Genomic DNA, 13,972 nt, shown 5'->3' with positions numbered 1-13,972 from the left:
TTTGTTGCAATGGTAAATGGGAGTGTTTTCTTAATTTCACTTTCAAGTCCCTCTGATTTTTATGTGTCAAATTGACAGGGCCATGGAGTGCCCAGATAGTTGGTTAAATATTATTCTGAGTATGCCTTTGAGACTGTTTCTGGATGAGATTAACATTTGACTTGGTAGACTGAGTAAAGCAGATTGCCCTCCCCAATGTGAGTTGGCCTCATCCAGTCAACTGAAATCTTGAATAGAACAAGAAGGCTGAGTGATGGAGAATTCACTCCCTCACTGCCTGACTATCTTTGAGCTGGGATCAGTCTTCTGCTGAAAAATCAAATGCAGAATCTCATCCTGTGACTGGCTGAATTACAATGCAAATTGAATTCCTAGCCTCTGAGGGTGTCTACTATTAAACTGAGGGCACTGATGGGGAAGGAATAGGATCCTGTAAGATAGAATGGGTACATGTGGGAAGACCCTAATGAAGCTGGGGGCATTGTGCCCTAAATTCTGATGAGTCTTCTCTGCCAGTGGGAGAGGCCTCTACCAGGAGGCACATCAATGGGTCCACTGAATGGGAAGGTGAGACATTTTAGGCTCTATGCCAATGAAACTACAGGCAAAAAAAATGGGGGGAAGCGGAGTTAATTTACTGGCTGGAATGATTGATCTTCATTACCAAGGGGAAATTGGTTTGCTGCTATACAACACAGGCAAGGAGGACTATGTCTGCAACCCAGAGGATTATTAGTGTGCCTCATAGTACTTCCTGTAGTGTGCCTCTTAGTACTTACATGCCCAATAGTAAAAAGTAATAGAGAACTACAGCAACTAAAAACTGGCAGGATGATTGAGGACTCAGGAATAAAAGTTTGAGTCACTCCATCAGGTGAAAAAGCATCTAAGGTTCTGGGAGAAGGCAGGGGGAAATACAGAATGGATAGTGGAAGAAAGAAGAAGGAAGCCATCGATGGTGATTAAAGCCTCATGATCAAATACAGAAATGAGTACTATTGTAGCTTTGCCAATTTTCTTTTTGCTTGTTATATTTATGTATTTATTTTTATATGCTAGCCATTTTCTTTTTCTCTCTCTTTCCCGTCTTTATTTTATATCATTTTTATTTTATGTACAAATAGTTGTTGGAAGTTAATTTTACAATTTAGTCTTTAGATAATAGAATATAGTGGAACTGTGACTAAATTTGAGGAATAATTAACAGCCAGTAATGGATACAATGACTTTTGCAACTGTGTGGTGTCTCCTCATTTGGGGGAGAGAGTGATAACTTCCTCTCTTACGAGAAGAATAGTTATATCTTGTTAGGAAGAAATAAAATTGTTTTGTTGTGCAAGAATTCAAAAAGGGTGCACACAGAAGCTGAGTAGTCAAAGGGGTAGACTGTGCCACTTACTGATTTTTGCCTCTTGGCTTCAAATCCACTCCTTATGCCTGCTCTGCGCAAATGGATCTGGTCCATTTAAATATCTTTTCCTTTGCCAGCACGCACTGAAGCTTTGCCAGTAGAGGGCGCTAGAGAGGCATTGCAAGGTGGAAAATGGTTTTGCTTACTGGTTCTGGGGTGCCCATTCAGCAGGGTCCTGCAGCACACACAGCTTTCTCCAGCACCGGGGGCCTGAAGCACCCACACATTTTCCAGTGCCTGGCTCCTGCAGTGCGTGGTGACCGCCAGCACCCAGTGGCCAGCAGCTCCTCCCTGGAATCCCCCATCAGCCAGCTCACTAGCAGTTTGCCTCCGGCTTCTGAAGCACTCACACAACATCTTCATTCTCCAGTTCTTGCAACGCACATGCATAACAACCAGAAGTGCCTAGTGGCCGGCCACTCCCTCCACCCCCCCCCACCCCCGCACCCTCCCTCAGGTAGTTTTGTATCAGAGTGCCTCTGATGACACACCTCCCCATGAACAACCTTCTTTGGCAACCTAGAGGGTGGATTTCTGGCAAGTTCCAGAAAGCAGATTTCCAGCAAGTTCCACCATTCAGAGAACCACGACCATATTATCTCCAACAAGGACTGGATCTCAGTTTGGGAGGAGCAAGGGCAGAGTAAGGTCTTCCTTGGTTGCTGTATTTCAGCCCTGCTCATGCTCTCCTCTACCTTCTTGAACGTATGGATTATATTTGTAATAGCTGTTTTAGTGTCCTTTTGTCTATTGGTTCTCTCATCTGGGTCATTTTCTATGAATTCTTTTTCTCCTCATTATGGGTGTATTTTCCTGCTTCTTTGTTTTTTTTTCGGTACGCGGGTCTCTCACTGCTGCGGCCTCTCCCGTTGCGGAGCACAGGCTCCGGACGCGCAGGCTCAGCGGCCATGGCTCACGGGCCCAGCCTCTCCGCGGCATGTGGGATCTTCCCGGACCGGGGCACGAACCCGTGTCCCCTGCATCGGCAGGCGGACTCTCAACCACTGCACCACCAGGGAAGCCCTGCTTCTTTGTTTTATTGGATGTCAGACATTGTAAATTTTACCTTGCTGAATGCTTTTTTAAAATTTTTGGTACTTAAAAAATTGGGGGACGGGGGTGGGCTTTGTTCTAGGACACAGTTAATCAATTTAATCCTTTTGAGGCTTGCTTTTAAGTTTTTTTAGGCAGGACCTGAAGAGCCTTTAGTCCAGGGCTAATTTGACTGTTAGTCTAGAGCTACTTTAGTACTGAGGCAATACGTTTCTGAGGAGGTTTTTCCACTCAGGCTGATTTGGAAATGAACTATTCCTGCCTCTGAGGACTGTTCCTCCAGATCCTTTTCAGTGGCCTTTCCTTGGCCTCAGGCAGTTTTATCACATAGGCGTGCTGATCGGTACTTGGTTGAAGACTTAGAAGGGAACCGTCTGTAGGTCTCCACAGCTTTCTCTCTGTGCGCAGCTCTCTCTTCCATAGCACTCTGACCTGTCCTGCAAATTCTAGCTGCTGTGACCTACTCTTAACTGTGTCTTCTAAACTCAGGGAGACCACCAGGCTCCTTTTGAGTCCTCCCCGCCACATCCTTGCACTGCACATGGAAATTCTCTCCAGGTAATCATATGGTTTATTCATGTTTCCCTTCTCTGAGGAAACATGGTCCCATGTTTCCTGTTGTCTCATATCTATAAACCATCATTCCATATTATTTTATCTGGTTTTTTAGTTGTTTAAGGCAAGAAACTAACTCTAGTCCCTGTTCCTGCATCATGGCTGGAAACAGAAGTCCCCAAACTCTCTTTTCTGACCCATCTCCTGAGATGTTGCCTTCTGGAACTCACACTTAGTCATCAGCAGAATCCCTCCATCCTCAACCTCTTCTCTGAAGGTTGAGTTTGCCTTCTCACTCCAGTGGGAACATGAATCTTCCTGGACAATAGTGCAGTCCTCTTGAGCAGTGAATTCTCTCCCACAGCTCTCAGACCACTGATCTAGGAGGCATAAATGTCCTTGCACTTCACACACAGCCCCCAGATCATGTTCCCTTCCTACTCAGGAAGTCCTCTAGCTCCTCCTGCAGACTGAGGCACAAGCTTCAGTCTACAAGGCCTTCTCTGCATCTTTGTTACAGTCATCTACCACACCCCTCATCACTCCTCTTTAGGTTTTGAGGGTTTTTTCCCCTGGCTCACTGTCACTCTCTCCAGTTCCTCTCTTGTTCAGAACCTTGGTGATTTCAAAATCTACATGATGTTAGGTATTCAAAATACACATTCCAAACCTCTGGCTTCTCTGTTCCATGAGCTCTTCTTCTCCATTAATATTGTGCCCACCCTCCTTCAGCCACCCACTCCCATCATTATACCCTAACCTGTATGGATAACATTAAGTGCAGCCTCTCTACAATATCAATTTCAAGGTTCTCACTCTTTGGGACTTCCCTGGCAGTCCAGTGGTAAAGAATCTGCCTTACAGCGCAGGAGACGTGGGTTCGATCCCTGGCCGGGGAACTAAGATCCCACATGCCACGGGGCAATTAAGCCCGCACGCCACAACTACTGAGCTTGCACGCCTCAACTAGAGAAGAGAAAACCTGCATGGCACAACTAGAGAGAAGCCTGTGCACCACAATGAAGAGCCAGTGCGCCGCAACGAAAGATCCCACATGCCTCAACGAAGATCCTGCATGCCACAACTAAGACCTGACGCAGCCATAAGTAAATAAATAAATAAATAAACAAACAATAAATCTTTAAAAAAAAAAAAAAGGCTCTCACTCTTTGACCACCACCTCTTCTTCCAACTCACTTTCCTTTTGTATTAGTCAGGGTTCTCCAGAGAAACAGAACGAATAGGATTTATATAGAGGGATTTATGATAAGAAATTGGCCTATGCAATTATGGAGGCTGACAAGTCCCAAGATCTTCACGGTGGTGACTCAGCAATCTGGAGAGCCAGGGGAGCCAATAGTGTAGTTCCAGTACAAACCTGAAGTCCTGAGAACCAGGAGAACTGTTGGTGTAGTTTCAATTCAAAGGCCAGCAAGCTCAAGACCCAGGAAGAGTAGATATTTCAGTTCACAGCCAAAGGCAGGGAAAGGTGATGTCCCACTTCAAAGGCAGTCAGGCAGGAGGATTTCTTTTTTACCTGTGGGGAGAGTCAGCCTTTTTGTTCTATTCAGGCCTTCAATGGATTAGATGAGGCCCACTCACATCAGAGAGGGCAATCTGCTTTACTCAGTCTACTGATTTAAATGTTAATCTCATCCAAAAACACCCTCAAAGAAACACCTAGAATAATGTGTCACTAAATATCTGGGTACCCCATGGCCCAGTCAATTTGACATATAAAATTAACCATCACAAGTCCACCCCTTGTCAACTTGACACACATACACATCTCCTTAAGTCATACTTAATCTCCAAATGAAGGTAATAACAAGGTTATCCTTCTACCTAACATGATTCAGCTATCCTGCGTACACCAAAAATGCACTAACTCCTTCCCCAAAAGAGGAGGTAAAGTCCTTGGGTGATGTTTAATCTTCTCCTTGATATCCCATAACTTAAATACTATGATGTAAAGTTAACGATACTTAAATACTGTGATATAAAGTGAATACATCTTATGTTCCATGATAAGAGAATACAAGCGGGAAGAAAAGGATATTTCACACACACACACACACACGTTCATAACAAAATGTCTTATTCCATTTGGGCTGCTATAACAAAAATACCATAGCCTGGGTGGTTTACAAACAATATTTACTTCTTACAGTTCTGGAGGCTGGAAGGTCCAAGATGAAGGTGCTGGTAGATTTAGTGTCCAGTGAGGACCTGCTTCCTGGTTTATGGATGTTCATCTTCTCACTGTGTCCTCACATGGTGGAAGGGGCAAGGGAGCTCTCTGGAGTTTCGTTTATAAGGCCACTGATCCCATCCCTTTCATAAGAGCTCCACCCTCATGACCTAATTACCTCCCAAAGGCCCCACATCCAAAGTCCAACACACTGGGGAGAATGAACTTATGGTTACCAGTGGGAAAGGGTGGCGGGGAGGGATAGATTGGGGGTTTGGGACTGACATGTACACCCTGCTGTATTTAAAATAGATAACCAACAAGGACCTACTGTATAGCACAGGAAACTCTACTCAGTACTCTGTAATAACCTAAATGGGAAAAGAATTTGAAAAAGAATAGATACATGTATATGTATAAGTGAATCACTTTGCTGTACACCTGAAACTAACACAACATTGTTAATCAGCTATATTCCAATATAAAATTTAAAAATTATTTTAAAAATAAATAAAATTTCAAAAAAAAGTCCAACACATTGGGGATTATGGTTGCAACATATGAATTTTGAGGGGCACAAAAATTCAGTATAGCACAAAATAAGGAGGAAGTACTCACAATTACAGTCATCATTTCTGTAACTGATCATGCGCTTGTAGCTGGTATTCATAACCACCTTCTTCCACAACACATCCCATATTCCTTTTGTTTTTAGCAAGGACCTCAGCTTGTTGTGGTTCTTTACCTTCATTCTTGAAGGATCTGGGCCATTAGTGGCCCTGCCTGAATTGGGTTGTTGTAGTTTTCCATTGTCCTCAATCGCAGGGCATGGTAATACTAAGGGATCACCTGTATTCCAGACATACTCTTTCTTACCTCCATTGTGAAGTAGTTGTCCAATGTCCCCTTGGTAGTGAGGATTCACGCCAGCCAGCACAGTAATTCCCTTCTTTGACTGTTGATTCAGAGACACAAAAGGACCAAAGAGGTGGGGCAGCAGTCTTAACTTTCATTTCAATGGAATTACTGTTGCATCTCCTTGTGGAAGCATTCCTCCCTTTTGAGCTAAGGCCTCTGGGCCAGCAGAGCACACGGTGTGGGAACAGGAAGCACCCCATGGTCCAGTCAAGTTGACACATAAAATTAACCATCACACCCTTCAACCCCATTAGGACCCAGAATTTATTGATGCCACTACCTTTTTCCTGTTCCAGACCTCTCTCATGTCCTCACTTTCCTCCTTACCCAGCTTAAATTCTATGGTCCATAATTATGTTTGATTGTACCTCTCTTACTTCATTGGATTCACTACAGCCTATCTCCTAATGAAAATATAGATCCAGGCAGTGATCACTAATGATTGCCACATCCCAAAAAGAGACATACTGGATATCACCAGATGTGAAAACTATATTCCATTCTGTGTACCTGTGTCTGACAGTGTGTTTTAGGAAAATTTCTATGGCTACTTCTGGGTGTGTGTGACCCCAGTCTGCATGCCCCTTTGTTTCTCAGCACCTTTGCTTGTGTATGTACCTGTGTGACTGTGTCTGTATAGGTTTGGTTTGGCATTGCTGTGTGTTAGCCTGCATGGGCTCTGCTCATACCTGTGCTCACGGGCTGTGTGTCCACATGGCATGTGGGTCTCTATGGGATTTGTGTCTCTTTGTGAGTGACTAATGGTCACTATACTGAGTGTCTCTGGGTGACTGTATCTGCAGGTGTCTGTGTTTGCTGTTGCCATGTGCCAGAGTGTGTGTGCCTATGTCTGGGTTTGTGTGCCGTGGGTGTGTGAGCAACGCATGGTCACTGTACGTGGGTGTGTCTGGGTCACTCAGGGGGCTGTGTCTGTACCTCTGACTGAAAGAGAGAGAGAGCAAGAAGATTGTGATCTAGAATCTTCTCCCCTCCCACTCCTATAGGCTAAGGCATGCACTGCAAGAGTCAGGTGATCCACTGGGTGGGAAGCACCTGCCACCTGTGATAAACCATAATGGAAAAGAATATGAAAAAGAATGTATAGGGAGTTCCCTGGTTGCCTAATGGTTAGGATTCTGGGCTTTCACTGCCATGGCCCGGGTTCAATCCCTGGTTGGGGAAGATCCTGCAAGCTGCGTGGTGCAGCCAAAAAAACCCCAAAAACAGAAAGTATATATATATATATCTGAATCATTTTGCTGTACAGCAGAAATTAACATGTAAATCAACTATACTTCAATAAAAATTCTTTTAAAAAAAGAAAATGAATTCTTAGGTATAACACCAAAATTACAGACAACAAAAGAAAAAATAGATGAATTGGGTTTCATAAACATTAAAAACTTTTGTGGATCAAAGACCATTATCAAGAAAGTGAAAAGACAACCTACGGAATAGGAGAAAGTGTTTGCAAATCATATGTCTGATAAGGGTCTAGTACCCAGAATATACTTTTTAAAAGTCTTACAAGTCAACAACAACAACAACAAAATCTGATTTTTAAAATGGGCAAAGGACTTGAATAGACATTTCTCCAAAGAAGATATTCAAATGGCTAGAAAGCACACGAAAAGATGCTCAACATCTTTCATCATTAGGAAAATGCAAATCAAACCCACAATGAGGTACCATTCCCAATATGACTGCTATAATTTTAAAAAAACAAACAAAAAAACAGAAAATAAATGTTGGTGAGGATGTGGAGAAATTGGAACCCCTGTACACTGCTAGTGGAAAGGTAAAATGGTTCAGCCATGGTGGAAAAAGTTCGGCAGTTCCTCAAAAAGCTAAACAAACAAACAAAAAAGCTAAATATAGAATTACCACCTGATCCAGCAATCCCACTTCTAGGTAGACACACAAAAGAACTGAAAACTCGTACTCAACAAATAGATATGTATACATGTTAATAGCATAATTATTCACAGTACCCAAAATATGGAAACAGCCCATATATTCACCAACAGATGAATGGATAAACAAAATGTGGTATATACATACAAAGGAATATTATTCAGTCATAAAAAGTTATGAAGTACATACTATATATGTTACAACGTGGATGAATCTTGAAAACAGTATGCTATGTGAAAGAAGCCAGACATAAAAGGTCACATATTGTATGATTCTACAATGGGTAAATACACAGAGATAGAACACAGATTGGTGGTTGTCAGGGGTTGGGAGGGTAGCAGGGATGGAATGGGGAGCAGCTGCTTAATGGGTACAAAGTTTACTTATGAGGGTGATGAAAATGTTTTGGAACTAGATAGAGGTGGTGGCTGCATAATATTGTGAATACACTAGTTGTCACTGAATTGCTCACTTTATAATAGTTAATTTTATGTTATGTGAACTTCACCTCAATTTAAAAAAGCAAAAAAAGAGGGAAGGAGGAGGAGGAGGAAAGAAGGGGAAGGAGGAGGGAATCTAACTCTCTGGTGGGGCCTGGGGGAGTTGGTTTTCCTTCAGACATTTTTTCCAGCTTTACTGAGATGTAACTGACATACAATATTGTGTAAGTTTAAGAAGTACAATGTGATGGTTTGATACACCTATATATTGTGAAATGCTTATCACAATAAGGTTAGTTAATGCATCCTTTACCTCACATGATGACCATTTTGTTGTTGTTATGGTGAGAACATAAAAACTACTCTCATAGCAACTTTCGAGTATACAGTACAGTATTGTTAAGTATAGTCATTTCGCTGTACATTATATCCCCAGAATTTACTCATAAGTGAAATTTTGTACCCTTCGACCTTCAGACATTTTCATCACAGTAATTCATGAGCATGGGAATAAGTCCCACAGTCCTGAGGGACTTTTGGTGAAAAACAAGGTTTCTGCGTGACCCTGCTCACCCCATATTTCAGGCCCAGAGACAACCATTTATACCTCTTCAACCTCTTTCTGGTTTTAGTTCTTCCAGTGCTTTCTCCCATAACTCTAGAGCAGCACTGTCCAATAAAACATTCTGAATGATGGAAGTGTTCTATTTTTACACTGTCCAATATAGCAGCCACTAGCCATATATGGCTACTGAGGACTTAAATGTGGCAAGTGTGACTGAGGAACTGAATTCTTACTTTAATTTTTTTATTGTGGTAAAATATACAAAATAACATAAAATTTACCATCTTAACCATTTTTAAGTGTACATTTGAGTAGTATTAAGTACATTCGCATTGCTGTGCAACCATCACTACCATCCGTCTCCTGAACTCTTTTCCTCTTGCAAAACTGAAACTCTGTACCTATTAAACAATCACTCCCCATTGCCCTCTCCCCCAGCGCCTGGCAACCATCATTCTACTTTCTGTCTCTATGAATTTGACCACTGTAGGTACTTCATATAAGTGGAATCATACAGTATTTGTCCTTTTGTGACTGACTTATTGCACTTAGCATAATTTCCTCAAGATTCATCCATGTTGTAGCATGTGTCAAATACTTTTAATTAATTTTAATTAATTTATTTGCAAATAGACACATGTAGCTAGTGGCTACCATATTAGACAGTGCAGCTGTAGATAATATTCTTCCATCACTTTGTCTCAAACTCGATATAAACTGTTCTAGAGTAGAGAAAAAGGAAATCCCCAATGGACTTGTTGTGGCTCAAGTAACTCTATGTACTAGGAATTCACCTAAAGAATGTTGATAGAATTTTTTTATTTAATCCAAATCATTTATTTAATCCAAAATTAAAATAAATTGGTGGTAAGGAAATAGATGGTTACATGACACAAGATAAAAAGCCTAATTCTATATTTTAAAAAAAATCAAACCTTTTGATAGTATTGAAAAATACCATCACCTCGTGTTGTGTGCATGAGCACCATAGGGTCAGGGATGCAGCAGCTGTCAGGTGGGCAGGGAGGAGGCCGAGGCCTCAGCTTGAGGGACCCCGCAGCCCCTCTGTGCCTATGTCTGGCAGAGCTGGTGTGAGATGAAGAGGCAACCCTTCCCAGCAGCCCGGATAATCAAGAGTTTGGGCCGGACCTTTGAGCACACACCAAGATAGTGAGGAGTCAGACAAAAGGCACAGACTATGGCGCTGAAACGAATTAATAAGGAACTTAGTGATTTGGCCCACGACCCTCCGGCACAATGTTCTGTAGGTCCAGTTGGGGATGATGCTTCATTGACAAGTCACAATTATGGGACCTAATGACAACCCATATCAATGTGGTGTATTCTTCTTGACAATTCATCTTCCTACAGACTACCCCTTCAAACCAGGTTGCATTTACCATAAGAATTTATCATCCAAATATCAACAGGAATGGCTACATTTGTCTCGATATTCTAAGATCACAGGGGTCACCTGCTTTAACTACTTTTAAAGTTGTTGATAGAATTTTATTCCACACCTACCCCCACTCCAGGAAAAGAGAAGCAGAAGTTATATTTATTGTGTTAGGATTGAGGAAGTATGTTTTATGACAAAAGGTACAATAGCCTTTGAAGATGAGCTGTGAGCCCACATCTGCCTTAACATCCTTGGGGTGGGGAGAAGGGCCTTTTGATGAACAGAAAGCAGGTGGGAGAATTATCACGAGCGCTGAGCTGGGCTAGAACTACTGCTCTGATGCTCTGCCAGATCCATTCATTCATGCATGCATGTACATCACAAATGCTTATGCATTGCTTAACTCTGTACCCGGCCATGTTCTGGCTGCTGGGGACACACAACACAGTAACCAGACAAAGCCCCTGCCTTCATGAATGTCACTTTCTCACAAGACAGAGACAAATAATAAATGAGCAATAAAAATAAGAAACTCAGATGATGATACTGAGTGCAAATCAGAGCAAAGGGAGAGCGAGTGCCGGGTCGTTGAGATAGGGAGGGCTTGTTATTTTATATGACATGGTCAGGGCAGATCTCACTGAAGAGGTGACATTCAAGCGGAGACCTGAAGGAAGCCTGGATTATTAGGCTGACTGCTTCCTATGGTCTAGTTTAACATGTTCTTCTGACACCTGGAGATCTATAAACTGGTAGTTGGATCTAGAAATTGACCTTCTACATGTTCAGTTTTGGGGCAAGAATCCTTCATAGGTGGTGCTGTGAGGTCTTCCATCAGGAGGCATGTATGTCCGGTTCTCTCTTGTGATGCTGTGGCCCTAGATAGTCATTGCCTGGATCCACCGCTTCATTAGTGGTGTGCAAAGTGATGAGAGTCCATCATTCCTTCTTCAGTATAAGAGTTATTTTTAAAATCCTTGTTACACAGAGATTACTTTCAAACAATTCTGCCTCCCTTTGTCCTAAAGCCCCTCAGTTCAAAAAAAATTTTTTTTATTGAATGAAAGATTCTTTAAATTCTATAGTGCTTTATAATTTTCAAAAGTTTCACACAGGGACTTCCCTGGTGGCGCAGTGGTTAAGAATCCACCTGCCAATACAGGGGACACGGGTTCGATCCCTGGTCCAGGAAGATCCCACATGCCACGGAGCAACAAAGTCCGTGCACCACAATTACTGAGCCTGCACTCTAGAGCCTGCAAGCCACAACTACTGAAGCCCGCGCACCTAGAGCCCACGCACTGCAACAAAGAGTAGCCCCCGCTCGCCGCAACTAGAGAAAGCCTGCACGCAGCAACAAAGGCCCAATGCAGCCAAAAATAAAAATAAATAAATTTGTATAAAAAGAAGTTTCACAGACATAATTTCATATAATCCCATAATAACCCTTTTTTCCCCTACCCCTATATTATCCCTCCCCCCAAAGCCCCTCAGTTTCAATGCTCATGTTACAAGAGTCCCAATTTGGTCAAAGTCATCTACCAACTCTCATTTCTCTGGAATTTTAGCTCCTAGATTGCTATGCCTCTCTCCAATATCACCCCTCCCTTGAACCTTACTGATTTCATTTCCATTTAAATGACCCTTCCATTTCCACACAGAGACCTGGCCTCTCTTCCTTGACTTTCTCTCCTCCAGTGATCTTCTCAGTCACTCACTCCCACAGAAATAACCTTGACATCATCACCCAAACTGGAAAATGTACAATATTAAGTTCATGCATCCCACTCTCAGACAACTTCTTCCCATTGCTTCAGCTCATTCCCTCTAGTACCCCAACCAATCACGCTAAAAAACAGACGCCAAAACATCTTAAAGACTTTGCACCCATGGATACAGACACCTAGGCATATCAGAGACAAGTCACCATGAAAACATTCCCCCAAATCTTTATGACTTCAAATCCTGACAAAGATCCGTGAAAATCTCAGAAACCTCCCACATGGACTGAACCCCCAAAATTCATAACCCCCTAATCCCCCAGGTGCCTCACACCCTGGGACAAAGACCCACCCAAAAGTACAGGAATTTCAGACCATCTGGGGTACAGACCACCAATAGCACAGACCTCATCCTCCAAAACACACCAGCAAACAACTTAGATACCTCATACATTAGACACATAGTCCCCAAGAGTTCTGAGACCTCCAACCCTGACACAAGCCTGCCTGTTTAAACCTCAGAGGCCCCAATCACCTCTGACACCTCACACATCAGACACAAATCCTCAGAGAGCTCAGAGGTATCTCACACCAGTGATCTTCTCAGTTGGTGATCTATCCCAAACAACTTAGAAACTACACACCCTGAAACACAGATCCACCAAAAGCTCATAGGCCACATATGGTGGGCACAGACCCCAAGCCTACACATCTCACACCATGGACACAGAATCCCAAACAGATTTGAGACCTTACGCCTTGGGACACAGAAACCCTGAAAGAACACAAACATCAGATCTTAAGACAGAAAACTTAAATCAGTTCAAAGATCCTCATTACGTGGCCCATCTCCACAAAAGCATCATAGAGAACTTAACACCCAGAGACACAGCCCTAGAAAGAGTACAGAGACAGCACATCCTGGAAACAGATCCCAAACAGAGGAGAGACATCTCATTCTATGACAAAATCCCCCAAACACCTGTAGATGCCACACATCCAAGGATACAGACCCACAAACTGCTTGGGCACTATCATCTTGAACAGAAACCCAGACAGCTGAGTGACCTCACATTCTGGACATAGGTACTAAATCAGCACAGCTCAGAGGCCTGAAACATACCTCTGAACAGGAACCAGGAATGAAAGCCTTAAAATCAGAGCCTGCATACTCAGGGACACAGACCCACCGAATATCGAAACCTTACCATCAGGGAGAGTCTCACAAAAGTTTAGAGTCCCCACACCCTGGATAGCAAAAGCACAAAGGGCTCAGAGGCCTCAAACCCAGGTAGAAAATGGACAATCAGCTTGAAGAATTCACAACCTAGAAAACAGGACACCAGGGATTCCCTGGCGGTCCAGTGGTTAAGACTCCGCGCTTCCAGTGCAGGGGGCACGGGTTCTAACCCTGGTCGGGGAACTAAGATCTCACGCGCTGCTCAGCGTGGTCAAGAAAAGAGAGGAAAAAAAAAAAAGAAAACAGGACACCAAACAACTTAGAGACCTCGTACTTAGGACACAGATCCCCAAAAAGCCCAGAGACCTCACACCTGACACAGAAGAGCTCAGAGATTTCACTCTGTGGAACAAAGACGCAAGTAACTCAGATACCACACACCATGGTATTGAGACTCTACATATCAAACTATAGATTAGGGACTTCCCTGGTGGTCCAGTGGCTAAGACTTCGCGCTCCCAATGCAGGGAGTCCGGGTTCGATCCCTGGTCAGGGAACTAGATCCCACATGCCACAACTAAGAGTTCGCATGCCACACTAAGAGTTCACATGCTGCAACTAAAGA

The 13,972-nt window shown here is 43.0% G+C and overlaps 1 long non-coding RNA gene across 1 annotated transcript in view; it reads right to left on the bottom strand.

The window, feature by feature from the left end:
• Positions 1 to 5,359, bottom strand: part of LOC114905689 — a 30,147-nt gene extending 24,788 nt beyond the window's left edge. The window contains exons 1-2 of the long non-coding RNA XR_003796320.1: positions 5,188 to 5,359; positions 4,398 to 4,556 (exon numbers count right to left, since the gene is read on the bottom strand). This is a non-coding gene — a long non-coding RNA (uncharacterized LOC114905689). The remainder of the gene's footprint in view (positions 1 to 4,397; positions 4,557 to 5,187) is intronic.
• Between the last annotated feature and the right edge of the window lie 8,613 nt (positions 5,360 to 13,972).

The sequence above is a fragment of the Monodon monoceros genome, unplaced genomic scaffold (genome assembly GCF_005190385.1).
Source record: "Monodon monoceros isolate NGI ecotype Baffin Bay Population unplaced genomic scaffold, NGI_Narwhal_1 Super_Scaffold_22, whole genome shotgun sequence".
Classification (NCBI taxonomy): domain Eukaryota; kingdom Metazoa; phylum Chordata; class Mammalia; order Artiodactyla; family Monodontidae; genus Monodon; species Monodon monoceros.
The sequence above is the reverse complement of the archived record's forward strand: the minus strand, read 5'-3'. Positions and strand labels throughout refer to the sequence as shown.